This window comes from Cupressus sempervirens, chromosome 8 (genome assembly GCF_028749045.1).
Source record: "Cupressus sempervirens isolate cs-2001-9-10 chromosome 8, ASM2874904v1, whole genome shotgun sequence".
Taxonomy (NCBI): Eukaryota; Viridiplantae; Streptophyta; class Pinopsida; order Cupressales; family Cupressaceae; genus Cupressus; species Cupressus sempervirens.
Window position 1 is genome coordinate 76,859,085 of NC_143125.1, and position 16,764 is coordinate 76,875,848.

Below are 16,764 nucleotides of genomic sequence, written 5' to 3' on the forward strand. Positions count from 1 at the left end.
TCTAAATGTGGTTTTATCCTAATCTTCTGGAGCCATACATATCTGATTATAGCCACTGTACCCATCAAGAAAGAAAAATATTTCTTACTAGCCAGAGTGTCCAAAACTTAATCAATAAAGGGTAAAGGAAAGTGATCCTTCTTGGTTGCCTTATAAAATTCTCTGTAATCTACACAAATTCACCATTTTTCTCCCTTTTTAGGTACTATAACTAGAGGTGAGACCCATCTACTATCAGATATAGGGTATATAAAACCAACATCAAGAAACTTTTGTAATTCACTTTTAACTATTTCTCTGAGTGTTAGATTAATCCTCCTCTTGGGCTGATAGAGTAGCAGGTGCTCTTCATTAATTTATATTCTATGAGTGCATAATATAGGACTTAACTTTTTTATATCCCCATAGTCCCATGCAAAATCCTTTTCATTCTTTTGAAGAAGCTCTATTTAATGCTTCATCTATTTGGGAGGTAGTTTGCTATTGACACGAAGATTATGACCTTTTGATAACTCAATACTAGTTGTGAGATCAACCATAGTAGCTTCAAAGATTGGACTTGTATCTAGTTCACATGGTAAAAGCTAACAGATAATGTATGGCTCCTTGGGCAGAAAATAACTCATTACATTCCTCGTATGTAGTTATTTCCAACATAGAACTATCAGATACATCCTTTCCTACCACACAAGTATTATTAAGAATACTTTGAATTAATGAATCCTCCTCCTATAGCTTTAGAAAAGATTGTCTATGTAACACCATAAGCTATGCTATAGTGTTAAACTCTTCCTCTCCATCCCCTAAATCTAGCCATATAGGTGTGCTTAAATCTGGTTGGGGTTGTGTTGGAGGATAGTAGAAAAATTTCTTTGTTGCATATCCATTTGATATGGTCATACTCGATGATCTACAACTGATATTTGTATCAAGTATAGCTAACCATGGTCATCCTAAAATAATAAGGTAACCAACCAAGTTGATTTTTGGGGACAAAATCTTGAGATATGTAGGGTACTCTAGAGAGTCTAGGGTTATTACTATGTCTTCTATCGTCCCATCAGGAGTGACAGTAGAACTATCTACAATTTGTAGAATTGTTGAGGTAGCCCTTGATCCTTCTATATTTAACTTTTTCATATTATCCTTGGTCATAATATTTATAGTAGTACCAAGATCACTCAAGGCATTTTTAATGGACTGACCATTTATAATCAAATTCACAACTAGACTTCTTGGATTAGAATATTTAGGAATAGCCAATTTTCCTATCATAACATTAGCCAATTGTCCTATAACATGGACTGTGGTTAGGTCCTTTTCCTTTCTCCCTGACTTTTTTAGATACACTTCTCTAATGGCTTTTCCATAACTAAGAACATCTTTAATAACTTGGAAAAAAGGAATCTAGACATGCATGTTCTTTAGTTGATTAATGTTGTCAAAGGACTGTTCCTCTATTTGTGTAAGTTTACTTTGTATGAGCTTTTGTCAAAAAGGAGGTTCAACTACTATTTGAGTTTGAGATGAGCTAGTTACATTGGTTGGGTCAACCATTTGTGGCCAAGAAGTTACTGGAACTGATGCTGCAAGAATATCTGGTATTTTAGTTATGAAAGGTGGTTTAGGCACTAGTAGGGTTGTATGAGATCTTAAACATATATCTACAAAATTTAGAGCATAAGAAAAATATTGTTGAACATCAATAGAATACATGGGTTGTTTTGGCTATTGTTTATTTTGATTTGGTTGAAGTTGTGTAGGCAATAGGGTCAGCTTAAGTTTAACATTATTTACTATAGGAGGTGGCATTATTTTAGGTTGTTAGATTGGTGATAGTAGTTGTGGGTTACCATGATTTTGGTTAGACCATTACTGAGATCCTCTCCATTGGTTTGAATACTAACAATTCCCTTGGGGTGGTTGCCATTGGTTATGCTGATTTTTCCATTAGTTATTTTGTTGGTTAAGTCATTGGTTGTTTTTCTAGTTTTTCCAGGAAGGTTGGGAGTACTAAAGACATTGAGGTTGTTGTTGATTATTTTTTCAAGCACTATTCCAATTAGGTTGACTATATTGTGGAGGATGTCAGACACTATAGTTTTTCCATTGATTACCATATGGATTTAAATTTTTTTCAAAAGGTTTTTGAGGCATACCTTGACATGGGGCCCATGGCCAATATTAAGCAATGAAGAATACTTGCTCATCCTCTCCTTCTATCTTGAGGTATGTAGTTGGAAGATGTTGGTTCTCCACACTAGAGACCAATTTACATTGACAAATTTTATTCCACTTCTAGAAATGTGGAAAATAATCAACTAACTATAGCTCAGCCTCTACATGTTTCTTCTTTGCGTTCATTGTGTTGAGATGTGTAGCGACATCATTTATAATGTCCTTCTTGAGCTTTGAAATACCCTAATTGATCACTTTAGTGGTTGTGGACTAGTGTCCTTTATCTTTCTTCATAAGTTACATTTAGTAGTTAAGATAGATTTTCTTGAGATCATCCCAAGAGGATTGATATACATCACCACCAACCATTAGGTCTAGTGCTTCCAAAAAATTACCATTTACCTCTCTCAAGAAGACTAGTTTCTTTGAATCCTCCACCAATACATGTTGGGGGTTCTTCTACAGTGTATATAAGAAACATGAAACATAGTCTTCCAATGTTTAATCCTCCTCTTGTGATATTCTAAAGCTATCATATCCTCTTGGATAATTCCCCTTGCAATACTCTTTATATTTCTTCAGAAATAGATTTTGCATTTCATCCTAGGTACCTACTACATTAGCTCCTAAGCCCATGAACCATCATAAGGCTGATTCTTTCAATATTGCTAGAAATAAATTGAGCTTATGGGCATTGGTGTTATAGTCAAAACTATGACTAAGTATGTCATACTCAAACCAGAAAGTATAAGGATTCTTAGTTATAAGGTCATAAAACTTTGGAAGAGCAACTGCAGGTATATTTTTGAGATTAGCATTGGTTATGAGGCTCAGGATAGGAAATGGAAAAGTAGGTTGTGCCATTACTAGAGGTATTTTATTATGGGGTTACTGCTGAAAAGAAGAGTTGGCTATAGGATTGTTAAGAACAAGTGGATTTGGACTAGAACTATCAAGAAAGATGGCCAAAATTTTAGCAAAAGTTTGAAGACCGCTTATGTCCAAATTTTTTTCTCTAGACAAAGATCCTGTACGAAAATTAGGGCTTGCATCCTCCAAAGGCAACACAACTTCTTCTTCAATTTCTTTGTTCAAATTAATAGACTCCCATGGAAGAAAAATGCCATATTAATCTTGTTTTCTTCCTCTTAAATGAATTCAATTGAATTGGTGACTTGTTAATCAAGCCCACTACTTTGGGGATTTTAGCTAACAAACTAATCTATAAATAAAGGACACATGAAGGTTCCTAGTTTGACAACATCCCTAGAAACAATGCCAAAAGTGTATGGTTTCATAGTAGATGAAGATAATCACACCATTTTTTCTCTCGATGATATTATATCTATTCTAAAGACTATCTACTCCATCATGAAATACACTTGAATTGTCAACCCAGAGACATAGGACTTGAAATGGGTTAGTATAGTATGTGCACTAAGTTTCTTTAAGTCTTAACACCTATGCTGTAGGAAAGTAAAATGCATAAAAAAAAATATACTACTATTCCAAAATAGTAAACACACTTAGGCTAGCAATAGATAACCATAGAAAGCTTTGGAAAATGAACTTAAACTAGTTAACTCCAAACTGTTGGACTATTCAAATAGGAAGAATGCTTGTAAGGGGGGGGTGGGGGGGTGAAACAAAAGTACTGTATTTTGACCAGTAAAACTTTTTAACTGAAAGTAGATTCCATGTATATAAACATATCAAAAAATTATGAGAAACACATAAGCATCACCACATAACACTTGAGATTTTGGTAACCCAGAAAGCCTCCAGAAATAAGAAGGTAAAACTAGGGTGGGGATGATACCCACAAAATCACTGCAGTAATAATGTTTGATCACTTCTAATGATCTGCCCTGTTAAAGGCTTTACACTGTATCAATAGTGACCTAGTTAAAGGATTTACAAACACTTTACATGAAGTGTTACCCTGTTAAAGGATTTAATCACCTATTTAAAGGATCTACAAAATAGCTATTAAGCTAATCTATCACCATAGGGTTTTCATTCTAATACAATTTCTAGAGAGTATTAGGTACAATAAACCTGATAGCTTACAATCCTTTGTTTTCTGAATACAAGCACTTGATCTTCTTTCTCTGATCTTGATCCTCTGAGATCTGATACTCTTTACTCTAAAATAGTTTTCCTTCCACACCCTTATACATCCACTACTTTTTCTAATGAGATTTTGTCTTCCTTATAAAGACATTCGAAGACTTAGGGTTAGGCATGGATCTACGATCCATATTGAATCTTTGCTTCCTGCTCATTCCTTGCACTTTTCTTATTAGTTGCATGCCTTCTCCATTTTTCTTATTGGCTGCATGTAGATTGTATAGGAAGTACAAAAAATTAAATCTTATCATTTAATCCTTTGAGATTTGTCATATGTCGGCCATGAAAATGGTTTACATATGAATCAATGAAGTTACAAACTCATATGTACATTCTGTGTTACTCGACACTTGCTGATTACAGATGCTCGACATTAATAAAAAACTGGCTTACTTGGCTCCTGTTGCATTTTTTTATTGCTCGGCATCATTTGTGACTCGACACTTAAATATCACTCGGCATTTGTATCATGGTTGGCACCTAAAGTCATTCGGCACTTGAACTTCACTCGACACCTAATCTTCACTTAGCACCTGAAGGCTATTCGACACCTGAAGATCACTCAGCACCTGAAGTCTTTCTGAACTCAGCTCATGCTGTGGCTCGACATACATGGTGTACTCGAATCCAATATAGAAAGTGGTTAATTGTATTGGTGCTCAAGTGTCAAAAACCATTATGAGGTTAACAATCTCCCCCTTTGACATGAGTGACAAAAACACTTAACTCACCTTATGAGTACATTAACTAATCTGCTTGGTATATACAGAGGTTTAAAAAACCTTTGATCAAATTTTGTGTAACTTACAATATATATACCTCAAAATTATTGTAACTCCCCTTGAGTTGGTTGTTTGTGCCATTATCTATATATCATGCTCCCCTTGGTTTCCTTGGTTTTGTTTCCCCATTCTCTCATCTCCCCCATGCATCTTATAATATCTTCCCCTTAGTTAATAAGATATATCTCCCCCTTTTTGACACTTATGTCAAAGGATTTTTAAGGGTTAAGACCATATTTCACCAAAAATGTGTTGTTTACCTCCATACTCATCCTAAGAGCTGCATCCTAATTGTTCAAAGCAATTTCCAGTGACTTGTGCTACATGGCAGTCTCTGTAGCAAGATGAGTAAGTCCATCTAAAGTAGAAAATTAGGATCTTTCTTGAGAACAGTTTCTGCATAGACTTGTTCCTTATGGAGTATTTCCAAATGTGGGGTAATGGAAGACTGGAGCTGTATTAGTTTTGCCTTGATATTGGCCTCATCTGCTGTTAATATAGCTATTTCTTTCTGAGTGTGAAGAAATTGACCAAAATGCTTCTCACTTTGAGCTAGATCTTTTGGTAGCTGTATGCTTGAAATATTTAAATTTCTCTCCAAACTCAGTATCCTTTGGCTTGTCTCCTATGTGAAGTATGAAAAGTCACACAACTTTTTGTACAATGAGAATATATTCTCAAGTACCTTTTTCACTTTGTCTATTAGCTTTGCCAATTCAACCTAGGAAAGTGCAATTTGACTTGATATTTTCTCATTTACTTTTCTCTAGAATTTCCTTTTAGACCATGCTATAAGTTTTGCATTTGTCTCTTGGTCTTCATTTGTCACCTGGTCAACAATATCTAATAATTGCTCCATGATATGCTTTGACTCATCTGGTGACTGCAAAATGAAGGCATCCATAAAGATGTCCTTAATCTCATGTAGTGTTTGCTTTTGTTTATACTCCTCCTTGAGTATCTCTTGTCTCTTTCTCCTATTCAGCGCTTCCTGCACCTCATTGATTTGATCAATGGTTATTGTTTTTGAGTCATAGCCTAGTATGACTATCTCCTCATATAATTTAGGGTCTCCATAGTGAAGTATCCTTGCAACTTTTGTAGTACTAGATCCTGGTGCAAATATTTGCAATGGTTATTGTGAAGGAGTTCCTGAGATAGGAAAATTTATTAATGTTTGTATTGCCTCTTGCTCTTTAGGGGTTTCATTTGTTTTCTCCTCCTACTATCTACTACCTTGATCAATTATGGTGATATTAGGAAGTGCACCTTGTGTTTGTGCTGTAGGATCAGATGTAATAGTCTATCCTGTTTGATCTATTTCTTTTTCTATAGCTGCACTCGGCTTCTATATTATGGTGTCAACTATGCCTAATGAAATAACTGTGGGAATTTGAGGTTGACCACTAGTAGCTATAAAGATGATGGAAGGTGGTTCTTGTGGATCCACCTTATCTCTAATTGTTCTTTCTACTAGTTTTTGTAATTCATCCATACTGACCAATACTAGATCTGTACACAATCTTGCTTGCTATGGAGATTGGTCAAGGATTCTTTTGAGGTCTTCTGCAGTTAATGGATTGATGTTCTGACCACAAGTGTCAGGAGCATCTTTTATAGTTATAGTTTTTGCAGGTGTGATGGGTACATGAGGAGGGCTAGAGGGTGGTAATTGTGTGTCTTGCACACTCTAGTCTAGTTGCTGCTATTGCTCAGCTATTGCTATTACATCTTGTTTTTGTGTCTCTTCCTCCTCTCCATCTTTCTTTTCTTCTTTCTTCTTCTCTTCTTCTTCTTTCTTTTCTTCTTCTCCCTTTTCTACTACTATCTTCTCTTCTCTCCTTTTCCTTCTCTCTTCTAGTGGAGAAGTAGCTTCTTCCTCGTATTCTTCTTCAAGAAAATCTTCTATCTTTTTGTACAAGTTTGTCCATGATTTTATTGTTCTTTGAAAAATTTCTTCCATCTTGTTTAGGAGAATAAAGAATGTCCTATACTTAGGTTTAAACCTAGTATTATGCCTTTTGACTACTTTTTTTATTTGTTCCTTAGTCAAATCAGGCAATACAATTGCTAGGGTTGATTCCCTCATCTCCTTCTCCATTTTCAAACAAAAATGCCATCTATCTTCTACAATTTTAGGTAGTTCATTTGGCAATTGTCCATCTAGTTCAAGAGGAGTGTACTTGAACTATGCCATCATTCCATAAAATGTTTCCTCTATCCTATTTTGTTCTTCTTTAGTAAACTTATTCAAATCAACTTTATTTAAGTTGCTTAAATCACCATTTCCAATCTTTTTACAGAAAGTGTCAACTGAAAAATGGCTTACCTTTTCAGATTAATCTTCTTCATCAGTATCAGGTTGAGCCACATATCTTCTTATTTTCCTCGACTCTTCTTGTGTTTCCTTGATTGGTTTTTTCTTTGTAGCTTCCTCTTTAGCCTTTTTAGTGGAGGCCCTTGTTGTAGACTGGGTTGTTGGCTTTTGAGGTGATGGCATGGAAGATTTCTTTGGTTTTTGCTGAGCTGGAGGCTATTCTATTGCCTTTCTTTTCTTTGACTCAACTTTATTTGGTGCTTCCTTGGCTTCTTCTTCCTTTGCACCTTCCTCCTGGTCTTCACCTAGGTCTTGAGTTAATTCCATTGGGCCTTGTTCTTGTTCATTTCCATCATCATCATTGTCATCTTCTTCTTCTTCTGCTTTAGCCTCAATTCCTTCACCAAATTTCTTCTTAATCTTCTTCAACAATTTTTCTTTATTCTTTAATGTGGAGGCAATCTTTAACTCCATATTTATCTTTGATCTTACCACATCATACGTGGCAAAGTGTGGAGCACTTTTATCTGTCTCTTCTATGAATAATGTAGTTATTACTGCAGAAGCTTCATTTATATTGATTTCATATCCAAATGGACTTAGCCATCTCACCCTTAGAATTACTGCTTGAATATAGGTAAAATCAATGTCAACTAAGAAGCACAAATCATTAGTATGTTTTTCCACTAAGGAAACTGGTATTCTTGATCTTTGCTTCATGGATTTCTTGAAATCCTCAAAATAACTTGTCATTAGGATATCAAAAATTTCTCCCATTTGTTCTATATACTCATTTATTTGGGATATGATAGTCTTATCACTCCTCCATGTCACTTTTCTGAAAGAAGGAAATTCATTCTGAACATAAAAGAATATACAAACCAAAATTGCTCCAAATTTATGTTGAGCACCCTTTGTCCTTCTTATTGCAGTTAGGTTTTCATTTATCTACTGTAGTTGTAGTTCAGCAAGATCATAAGTATGATCCTTTTTCACTAGTTTATAACCTACATCTACTACAATACATGGCACACTGTTGAGTCTACTTGATTGATAGAACTTATGGGCAATGACTCTAACAACAAACTCAACTAGAAGATCCTGAATGGTGTGAATTGTCATTCGTCTCTTATTCCACTGAGCACCAGTGTTCTTTTCAATAACCTCCTTTGATTCACTTCTTAAGGTTTTGAACAAATCTAGGGTAGGGTACCCAGTTACCCTATGTATGATTCCTTTGGTTAATTTGATGGGAATATCTTCCAACCATAGACTTCCACCATGAATTCTACTTAACACAAGTTTAACCCATTCTATCTTGAATACGGTGACAAAGCTCAAAACTTGGGTCAAACCCTTTCTTTCAACAATTTTGAATTCATCTTTTAAGACTCCATCTACGCATAATTTCTTATAGGCTTGCTTTATTTCCATTTCTCCTAGGGCTCCTATCTTACAATTGTAGCATCTTCTCATGTCTTGAACCATTACAACTTTTGGGGGTATTTAGGAGAGATTTTGTATGCAACTTCAGGAATGGGATGAAAATTAGGTTGCTTGACCTCATTGGACACTAACTGAACTTCAAACAACACTTTGTCCTTAGTTTTCTTAGAACTTGATGTCATTTATGCTAACTAGGGTTTCCTTTTTATGAAATATGAAACTGCATAGCTCGGCACAAATGAAAATACCTCAAGATCGATGAAAACATGTTGAGAGATATGCAATCTACTTGAAATGCTAGATTCTCTACTATGAAGTCACTCTACTCTCTTTCTCTTCTTTGCTTCTTGATCGCCATGAGGAAAACTGATTGGAATTGTGATAATATACCCTATTTTTATCGCATTAAATGCTCAACTGCCAACTTGGATTTTGAAGGATTTTAACATTACTCGGCTTGTACTACATTTCCACTTTACTCAGCTTGCATTGGAGTTAACCAACTTAGCATCATTTATCAACTCGGTTGCTGCTAGGAACTCAACATTTGTTGGAGTTTAACTTGGCATCCAAAGGTAGCTCGGAAACATCATTTAAATTTTGTCTTGACATCTTGTCTCATGCAGATTTATACTTTGCATTGCTTCTTTGTCTTAGGACTGATGTGTGATATAACTTTGTATATCAGTCCCATATACTTCTCATGCTTAGTTTGATGAAGTGTGATCACTTGACCCATTGGGTGAACTGATCCCTCCACTTGATGTGTTGCACTCATCTTTCTTTTTCCAAGTCTTATTCATTTTCCCCCTTATCTTTTTGACATCAATCTTTTCTTTGCCCTTATTTTCTTTAGTCTTGGGTTCCTTTGACCTTGTAGGACAGTTTCTACTGGTAAGACCAGTTTTCAGACAACTAAAACATGTGGTTTGATTCAACCATCTTTTATAGTTCCCTTTGAAATGTGTTCTTATGCAGTTCTGTGGTATATGTCCATATTCCTGACAATAATGAAAGCTATACCTAGTGTTGTAATCCTAATGATAGTGACTTTCATTTCCTTTTGATTTTGCTGGTTGATTTGATGTCCACATAGGCTTTGATCTGCATTCAAATGCTCTATGTCCATACTTCTTGCAATTATGACAATGTCCATCAAATCTTTGAGTCCTTGTGACATTGGATTTGAAATCTTGTGTCATATGTCCTTGCATGTTGCACTTGTGACAGTAACTCTTGCTCTTGGGTGTATTTGGCTGATTGAATCTCCTACTCCTGCAAACATTAGCATTATGCCCCTTCTTATTACAATAATGACAAGTGAGTTTTGAATTCTTACCTATGTCATATTTTTTCTCAACACTCTTTGATGATTCTCCAACTTTAGTGCTATTGTATCCAAGTCTTGACGTATCATGGGTAGATCTTGGGGATTTTAGCAACTATTGAAAATACTTGATGGCTTCACTTGACTTGTTGAGATTCTTTGCTACCTCTTTTTCTTTGTTTAATTCATTTTGCAGTTGTTCATTCTGCATCTTCAAAGTAGAGATCTCAATATCTTTTATGTTGACTTCATGACAAAGATTCATTATTTGAGCAAGTGTATCCATCTGCATGTTTGAGATCCTTGATAATTCAGTACATTTTTCTTCAAGTCTATTTGCAAGATTTCTTTTGTCATTTTCCATCATGACTTTGTCCTCAACTACTCTTTTCTTTTTTTCAGTGATTTCACATAACATTATTGCCTGAGAATCATGTTCCATCTTGAGAGATCTTATTTTGTCTACTTGAACTTTGTTTTTCTCCATCAGTTCTGCTATTGCTGCATCAAACTCTTTAGTTTCTCCATTGGTACATAGTTTTGTGGTATCAATCTCTTTGTAGTTTATATCATTTTCAGCTATGGCTATATCCTTCCTTCTCTTCAAGGATTTTCTCAATTCCTCCCTTGCTTCGTCTACTTTGTGTAAAGCCAATTGCACATCAATCACTTGATTGTCAATAATCTTCCCAAGCTTGAAGACTTACATCTTTAGATATTTTTCTCCAAGTTGTTAGACTTATTCTTGTGAGAACCTTGCTCTGATACCAATTTTTGGAATATTCAAATAGGAAGAATGCTTTTGAGAGCAGGTAGGCGAGGGGTGAATTAGAAGTACTATATTTTGACCATTAAAACTTTTTAACTGAAAGTAGATTGCATGTATATAAACATATCAAACAATTATGAGAAATACATAAGCATCACCACATGACACTTGAGATTTTGGTAACCTAGAAACCCTTCAAAAATAAGAAGGTAAAACTGGGGTCGGGATGATACCCAAAAAATCACTGCAGTAATAATGTTTGACTAGTTCTGATGATCTTCCCTGTTAAAGGCTTTACACTATATCAATAGTGACCTAGTTAAAGGATTTACAAACACTTTACATGAAGTGTCACCCTATTAAAGGATGTAATCACCTATTTAAAGGATCTAAAAAATAGCTATTCAGATAACCTATCACCATAAGGTTTTTATTCTAATACAATTGGTAGAGAGTATTAGGTACAATAAACCTGATACCTTACAATCCTTCATTTGCTGAATATAGGCACTTGATCTACTTTCTCTGATCTTGATCCTCTGAGATCTGATACTCTTTACTCTGAAATAGATTTCCTTCTACACCCTAGTACATCCACTGCTTTTTCTAGTGAGATTTCATCTTCCTTATAAAGACATTCGAAGACTTAGGGTTAGGCATGGATCTATGATCCACATTGAATCTTTGCTTCTTGCTCATTCCTTGCACTTTTCTTATTGGTTGCATGCCTTCTCCATTTTTCTTATTGGCTACATGTAGATTGCATAGGAAATATAAAATATTCGATCTTATCATTTAATCCTTCGAGATTTGTCATATTTCATCCATGAAAATGGTTTACATATGAATCAATGAAGTTACAAACTCATATACATTCTGTGTTACTCAGTACTTGCTGATTACAGATGCTCGACATTAATAAAAAATTGACTTACTCGGCTCCTGTTGCATTTCTGTATTACTAAGCATCATCTGTGACTCGACACTTAAATATCACTCGGCACTTGTATCATGCTTGGCACCTAAATTCATTCAACACTTGAACTTCACTTGACACCTGATCTTCACTCAGAACCTAAAGGCTACTCGACACCTAAAAATCACTCGGAACCTAAAGTATTTCCTGGCTCGGCTCATGTTGTGGCTTGGCATAGATGGTGTACTCAGCTCCAATATAGAAAGTGGTTAAGTGTATTGGCACTCAAGTGTCGAAAACCATTATGAGGTTAACACAAACATCCAGCATGATCATTTTTTGCAAGTGCTACAGGAAATTTCATAGTAACAATTATGTAGGACTAATATAGTAAATCTATCTTGAAAATAAGAAATTTTAAATAATAAATCTACTATACCTAAATCTAATCCACCTCCCAAGTGGGCCCCCTTGGTTGATTTCAAATAACTATAAGCACAATAAGTATTCTAAAATCACTCTTTCATTAAAATCCTTCTTTGATTACATTAATTGAATAACTCACGAAAAATAGAAAAAGTGTAAGTTCTAAATCTTAAAATAATATTGTCTATATTCTCATTAGTATACTAAGACAATCCCCATCCATTATATAGAGGGTTGGATACTTATTAGAAACATGAAAAAAAAAAGTCTTGAATAAACATCACATGAAAAGAAGGCAAAAGATCAACCATGACATAGTACATTTACTACTAAGCAAAAAATAACAACTTGTAGGAAACATAGCAGGTTGTGTCTCCTAGATTTTCTAGAAGAGTAACTACTCTATAGGTGATACTTATCCATAGGAACTAAATTTCACTTTCCCTTGCCACGATGAATCTCCATCATCATCTTCCTCTAATGCAATAATCACCACCCTTTGCATCACTCTTTATTTTCTAGAAAGTTAGAAACATCTGGAACATATATGCAAGATATAACACTCCCACTCTTATTCATATATTAGAACATAGCTTAAAATATTTATATGAAATACTGCATTCTATGTATAATATTAAAAAAAGTATGTCATATACACTACCCATAGTTTTAGTAAGTTCTAGCTATCTCTAGCATAAGTTCACAAGGTATTTACACAAATTTTTTGGAAATGTTTGTGACAAAGAAAAAAGAGTAAGTCCAAACTATGAAAACTGTATCAAAATTAAGACATTAATATGCCTCATCACAGAGTTTCCCTAGGTAACAAACTATGGTGTTATGAGTTCTCTTTATGCATGGTTATTATTACTATTCAATATTACTTGTTTACTTTTTTATACATGGTTCACAGTAATAAATAATATCTAGTTACAGATAAAAGTTTGAATAATATTGATCTTCACCCCCCACCTATTAGTCTTCCCTATTTTTAACAATTGGTATCATAGAACAATTACTTAGGAGAGACTTAACAACATCAATAAGATACCTATAGATATAGAATAATTGGCGAAGAACCTTGGAGAGGCAATCAACCAAATCGATCTCCTTATTGAAGAAAGGGATAAGCTAAAAGAAATATATGAAGACTTCAAAGTATACATTGGATAATTTAAGGACAAGATTGAACATCTCAAATCCAAGCTCAAGTCTACTAAATCTAAAACTAGTGATGATGAATATTCGAAACTAAAAATAGAGTATAAGATCTTGAAGCATGAATTGAAGATTACCTATCTAAAGATGACCTTGAAGAATGGTCCTAGCAAAGTTGAATCTGATTTGAAGACTAAAAATTTAGATCTTAGAGAAAATCTAGCAAAGAAGAAATATGAATCTGAAACATTGAAAGAACATCATGAACAACTTCACAAATGCAACACTATTGTGAAAGGTGAACTAACTCAGTACAAGCGGCAACTTGAAATTATTATAGTAGCAGAGAAAAGATTGATGAATCAATGTCAATACAAAGACCTACCTATTATAAGACTTGTCTTGGCTATCTGTTTAACATGTCTGCAAAGAAACCTAAAAATAAATTAGATCTATAAAAGAAATATAAATATGTAGGTAAGATTGAATCTAATCAATCTTTTGATAAATTGAAAGAAGTTGGACAAGAGAAGGAAACTAAGAAATTAGATGAACCTAAGAAAGTGGAATCTCCTAAGAAAACTAGGTATGAATTTAGAGGTAAGCGATTTTCATGTAATTAAATAGGTCATATGAAAAGAGATTATACAAATAAGTCATTTAATCATATTACAAAATTTTACTATCATTATTGGCATGGTATTGATCATAATGCAATTGATTGTAGGAAACCAAATTATGATAATAATAATAAAAGAAATAGTAGAATGTCTTGAGACACTAACCCTATAGATAGAAGAAGATCTAATGAAAGGATATCAATAGAAAGAAGACCTTATGAAGAAAGGAAGCAGATTGTGTGTTATAAGTGTAACAACTTTGGACACATAGCCCAAAATTTTCAAGTACTTATTGATCAACAAAATCCTAGAAGTAGAGCCCTAGTATGCCAGTTATGCAACAACTACAGACATGCAACAAAGTACTAAAAAATGGATAGAAGCAAAAATGGAAGGAACTTTAGAAATGACACAAAGAATCATGGAAGAAACTTAAGAAACAAAAGCAACAATGGAAGGAACATTGGAAATGACTGAAGAAATGATGAAAGTAACTCTGGAACTAATAAATATAATAAAGATTAAAAAAATGTAGTTAGTGAACTTTGAGAAGAACTTAATGAGGCATTTGTAAAGGGAATAGATATTATAGATGGAAAGTTAAATGATGCTAAGATAGGAAAATCAAGTTTGATTCAACCAAGTTGAATTAAGCTTGTTTACAACACCAAAACTGTAAACTTGATTTAGAAATCAAGCTATGTGTAGTACGGTTCAGAGAAGATGTATCTTGATAAATTTGGATTGTAGTTAAGCTTGCTTGCAATTTGGAGCTTATTGAAACAAATTATGAAGTAAATAAAAGTTATTGGTATAACAAGGAAAGTTTATTCTATGATAGTAGATGAAATCTATGTTTCCACAGGAAATTTTATGGAGTAAAGTTTCTCATATTAAGCCTAGATATGAGTATTTGGAGGGTTTATCCTTAGTTAGAGATCACTTTTACCATGAACTCGATACTAAAGAGTGGACTCTGATTATACTAGGAAAAATTAATGATGGAAAGATTTAGATGGGAGAAGATGCAGTTGACGTCTCCGCCAACCTTATTCATGAGGTCACTGGTCTTAGAAAAACAAGGTAGTATACCTATTGGTGAGAAGCTTGTTAAGAAAAAGATTGAAAGTTATACTAAGGAAATTTACAATGGTAAGGCAATGGTGATCAACACCATTAGAAAACATGATGTAAGATTCAAGAGTAGAACCATTGTTGAAAATGATTGAAATGATCATAAAAAAAGTTGTTGGAATAATATATGGAACTGGTAAAGAATGTCCTCAATCATTATTTTGTCATTGATGTCAAACTTGCTACTTGTAGGAATGACAGTTTCTTTAGTGATCCAAATACTATCAATTACTTGATTGTCAAGGAGGAGGCAATCAATAAGATGTAACTAGACCATCTAGAGAAAGGTTGAAGTTATGATGTTGTAATGAAGTATAAGGATCAGCTAAGCCATTGATGAAAAAGTGTATTTGATGACATACTATAAGATACAAAGAATGGGCACACTGAAACATATCAAATATTTAAGGTTTTAGCTAAGTCTTTTGTAAAGCTCAACTAAGTTCATTAGAGAGAAGGAGTTGAGCAAGCTAGTAAGAGCCGAGCAAATTCCTAGTTGATGCCAAGTAAACTTCAGATGTCGAGCAAGTTTAGATGTCAAGTGACACAGATTTTATCAAGTGCCGAGCAGAACGAATTGTTGAGCAAGTTCAGATGCCGAGTGACACAGAATTTATCAAGTGCCAAGCAGAACCAAGTGCCGAGCAGAACCAAGTGCTGAGTAACACAGAGATGTCGAGCACCAGTAACTCAATGATGTCAAGTTGCTACATCATTTTGGAAATCAAAGATTTGTCAAATCTAAGCCTACAAGGTTGTTATCTAGAAATTTGTGAATTAAAAGGAAGATAAGAATGATGAGCTAGTGGCATAGAACACCATGTAGAACATTTTTAAGGATACAACTAGCAAAGTTTCTAGTAGAGAACAAGATATGGGGTAGATACATTGTATCCTACCTAATCTTTATTGAAACCATAAAGCTAGAGAGGGAGAATTGAGCAGCAAAGGAAAAATAGATTTCTATTTAAGAAGACATAAGTTAATGAAAAATAGAGAGAGAGGTGGTAAAGCGTAAAATCATGAAATACTGAAGAAGGTGCTAAGGAAAAGAAAGTACAGGAACTCTTTTTGAATAGACAACCACAAGGATGATTGCATTGGAAGAATGAGTAAGAAGACTCAAGGAGTCGAAGCTTGAGAGGAAGACAAGCAGTCAGAGCTGAAGTAATTGAAACCAAGCATAAGGATTGAACTAAAAGTGTGATCTGAAATCTGTAAAGTATGTTGTAAGTTATATTAGATCAAAAGACCATTATCGTTACTTTCTAGCAATTGTAACAGTAAGTTTAAATCCTATGGACTTAGGTTGGTTTAATAGCCATAAGATAAATCCTTTAACAGGGTGACATTCTAAGTGAATGTTTTAAATACCTTTAACTAGGCCCATTCCTAACAGTTTGGTGAAATCCGCTAATAGGGTCACATTTAACAGTGTGTTGTAAGCCTTTAACAGGGAAGGCCTTTAACAGGGCATCACTTCAGAAGAGTGAGAATCAAGTAGCATGTTACTGGTGGTTTTTCCCAAATTGGGTTTCCACATAAATCATTGTGTCATGTG